The following is a 4,332-nucleotide window of genomic DNA, read 5'->3' as shown; positions in this document are numbered from 1 at the left end:
ATTTAAGGGTTCATCCACTGAACAAGACCTTCTCCAGCACAGGTTTGCCGGCTTCTCTTTCTGGTTGATTCAGAAGAAAAAGGACGTGCAAGAAGGGGTGTGCCATGCCCTTCCAAAGGGGCAGGAAGGGGTCACGGCCAAGGCGCTCTGGAGGGGAGGGGGAGAGAAAGGCCTGCTGTTTGCCCAGGAGTCGAGCAGACACTGGGGCCCTTGTCCCTGGGCAGCGGGGGAGGCTGCTGGCCAGATGGAGAGCAGCCGGGGAGAGGAGGGATTCCTGGACTGAGCGAGCCACCTCTTCCTCCCACACCCCCATTCGGCTCCTCCAGCCTGAGAGGAACACAGCAGGCCTTACCAAGGCCTGGTGGGGCACAGCCCCCACCTCCAACCAGACACCAGAACTTCCGGGGGCTGCCCTGGGACTCTCAGAACACTCCAAGGACTCTCAGAACACTCTCAGGGTTTGCGTGTTCAAAGTCGGAGTGCTTTTCTCTAGAAGGGGCTTTCCTGGTCTGCAGTGAACAAACTCAGTCTCAGACCTTTGGGGCACACAGACTGGGAGAAGGGCTGCATTCAACCACTTGACAATAGTGACTGCCCTCGTGGAGTTCAAATCCAGCTACAGATCTGAATCACATATATAAATTATATTGCAGTTATGCTGCATGCTATGGATGAGTGGGATGTGGTGACAAAGGAGTTCTCCTAAGTAGGCTGGGGCAGTAGGGGACAGGAGGGCTTCCCTGAGGAAGTGACCTTGAGCTGACACCTGGAGGAAGGGAAGGTGTTCCACAGGTGAAGAGGGAAGGGGAGAGCACTCCAGGCAGAGGGAATCACATGTGCATAGGCCCTGTGGCAGGAAGGGACACAGTGAAGATGTCACCATAAACAAGCAAGCAGTGTGGCTAGAGCACAGCAGCAGGGCCTGTGGCGAGAGATGAGGCCAAGGCCAGGCTGGCCACAGAGAGCGATTCAGTCTTTTTCTTCGGCAATGAGAAGCCATCACGGGCTTTTAGCTGCGAGGACTGGCTAGGATCTGGATTTGGAAACCTATCCCCCAGCATCTGAGGTGGGAGGTGCTGGATGGAGCTGGAGCTGGGGTGTGGTTGGTGTGTGTGTGTGTGTGTGTGTGTGTGTGTGTGTGTGTGTGTGTGTGTGTGTGTTGGGGGCCTGAAATGGAGAGACTCAGACAGAGTTGAGAGATATCAAGGAAGTAACAGCCATCCTTTGAGAGAATGGGACATGAGGGATAAAGGTGACTTTTCTGCCCTCAGGTACCTCTAGCGTGAGGGGGGATGGGGGATGGGACACATCACATGTGAGAGCAGACAGGACCATACAGGCTGTCATGAGTGAGGGAGGTGGTTTCCTCCTCTCCCACATCCGCTTCCCCTCCCTGGAGCCTCCAGAACGTGTTGCAGGTCCACATGGATTACAGGAAAGGTTCTAACTTCCTGGGTTCCCATCCTGGCTGGGCTGGTCCCCTCTGGAATCCTAAAGCAGGGAAGTGGGCTCCAGTAGTTTAATCATTGTCCTGCTAATTAGCTGATGGGTTTGGCAGGCAGGCAGGCTAACATCCTGGGTTCTGACCCTTGTCCAAGGATGGGTGGGGCTCCCGGGAGAGCAATTCCAAAGAAAGCTTCAGCCCTGCGTCTTATCAGCCCATAGACTGCTTTATTCTTCCCTTCTTGTTAATTAATAGACTTTATTTTTTAGAACAGTTTTAGGTTTACAGCAAAATTGAGCAGATAGAGAGTTTCCATATAGCCCCTCTCCCTGCACACAGTTTCCCCTATTAATAATACCTTGCTTTGGTGTGGTACAGTTGTTACAATTGATGAAACAATACTGACACATTCTCATTAACCAAAGTCCATAGTTTACAGGGGGTTCACTCTTTCTGTTGTACAGTCCTCTGTGCTTTGTCGTGTCTCACGCAGCATCCTGTATCCTTACAATACCAAGAGTTTCATGTCCTGAAGGAGGAATGCCAAAGAAAGCTTCAACCTGGTGCTTTCCAGCCCTTGGCTGCTTCCCGCCCTCCCCAGGTCATGTGGTCTCACCACAGCCAGCTGACAGCAGGCACCACGGGGACACTTGACTGGTGAGGAAATCAAGGCTCAGACAGGTTAACCATTTAACTTGCTCAAGGTCACACAGCCAGTTATGGCAAAGCTGGGGACCTGGCTGCAGTTGGGTTCCCTTCAAAGCAGACCCTGAGCCCAGGACTAGGTAGCAGTAGTTCATTTGGGAGATAATCCCAGGAAGCACAAGTGAGGGAGTGGGGAGAGGAAGGCAGAGAAAGGGGGAAGCCGATAAAGAATGGGCCTGCGGGGACTCTGAAAGACTGTGCAGAGCACCCCCTCCAGAGGGGGCGGGAAGCCGGGGTATTTACCCACTAACTCACTGGTGGCAGGTTGTCCCTGGGGACTTTAAATCCCAGCATTTCCATCTCCCTGTGGAGTTAAGAGGTCCCTAGGTGGTGCAAACCGTGTTCAACTACTAACCTAAAGGTTGGCGGTTTGAACCCACCCAGCGGCACTACAAAAGAAAGGCCTAGCAATCTGTTTCCATAAAGACTACAGCCAAGAAAACCCTATGGAGCAGTTCTACTCTGTAACACATGGGGTCGCCATGAGGCAGAATCGACTTGATGGCAACGGGTGGAGAGAGGAAGCCCTAAGGCTGAGGAGCAGCATAGAAGGGGCCTGTTGGGAGACTTAGGTGCGGGCTAAGGGTCAGCCCAGGCCCCCTGAGTGCCCACTCTTTCCTCTAGGTGTCTTCATTCAAACACTTGGTGGGCACCTGCTGTGTGCCAGCCCTGTGCTGGGCCCATGGCACATGTGACATCTGAATCCCTGTCACTTCCTGCAGCAAGCACTGGAGTGTAGACTTTCAGGGTCCCTGGAACAGGGCTCCATGGGACAGGAGGGCCCTGAGGTCAGCCTCCTCAGGACCTAAAGGGTATGTTTCCAAGGGGCTGAGGTGGATTCCCACCAACTATTGCCCCCACTCAGCCTGAAGTCTAGGGACAAGCTAATCCTAAAAGACACTTGGGGTCATCTCGATGACCACCCCCACCCCGGCCAAAGCAGGGGCACAAGAGTGAGAACTTCTCAAAGGTGGGGCCTAAAAGATCTTGGTGGCCATGGTCCCAGGCCCCCACCAAGTCCCTGACCCCCTGCAGCAGGCCGTTGACAAACATGGACTGGGTGTTGCTGAATCTCAGCAGCTCCTTCCTTTAGTTGGCATTGCTGTCATCCTACACCCTCTTTCCAAAGGTAGCTGGGAGCGGCCGCAGCATATCAGTCACCTCTGTATTTATTTGCCCAGGGCTGGCTGGGGGAGCAGAGAGGGGGACTACTTGGGAAAGGCTACTTGGGGCAGAAGCCAGGAAGGAGGAACTAATAATAAGCAACATCACCAACTCCTGTTGCCTGCCTGCTAGATGGTGCTAAGACTGCCCTTAGTCTTACCTCATCTCCATCCCCATTTTATAGATGAGGAAACCAAGGTTCACAGCGCTAATGCAACTCACCTTCGTTCAAGCAGCTAGTGGATTATCCTCATTCTACAAATGTGGAATGGAAACTGGGCGATTTAATGTGGTGGTGAAGGTCACACAGCTAAAAGGAAAGCTCAGGAAGGTGCTCAGCATCACGCAGCTAAAAAGAGACAGAGCTGGGCTCAGGCTGGATTGGCCGGACCCCAAACACTGCAGGCTTCACCTCCTTCACCTCCGTGCTGCAGAACAGAGAATCTGGGAGGGGAATCATTGCTCATTCAGGAGTTATGCCCACAGATAGAGAGCCCAGCAGAATGCTGTTTTTCTTTCCCTCATGAGACTCTGCCCTAAGCACCTGCTCAGGTCCTGGGAGGAACCTTGTAGTTGGGTCAGGGAGACCTCCAAGGACCCAGCCTCCACCCACAGCTGCCACCTAGAGCTTTCCTCGGACTCCACCTGCCAGTGGGGGACCCTGGCCCAGCTCCCTCCCTCCTGAGCCAGGTGAGCCTCGTGCCCAGGATGGGTTCTCTCTGGGTACCATAATCCATGGACCACACACAGGCTCTACCTGCCCTGATTCCAGCAGGCTCCAGCACCAATCACCTCAGTTCACTAGTTTTCCCTTTGTCCTGAGGGACAAAATATACAGCAAGAAGAAAAGAGGTTAGACAGCAGGAAGGACTTCCAGGTTGTCAGAGATGGGAGGTGTGGGGATTGGGTAACAGAGGCTGGGAAGTTCTTTAAAAAGGAGTACTTCATACACCTATGTTCATGGCGGCATTGTTCACAATAGCAAAACAATGGAAACAACCTAGATGCCCATCAACAGA

This window comes from Trichechus manatus, unplaced genomic scaffold, assembly GCF_000243295.1.
Source record: "Trichechus manatus latirostris isolate Lorelei unplaced genomic scaffold, TriManLat1.0 scaffold00261, whole genome shotgun sequence".
NCBI lineage: Eukaryota > Metazoa > Chordata > Mammalia > Sirenia > Trichechidae > Trichechus > Trichechus manatus.
This window is presented reverse-complemented; position numbering follows the sequence as displayed.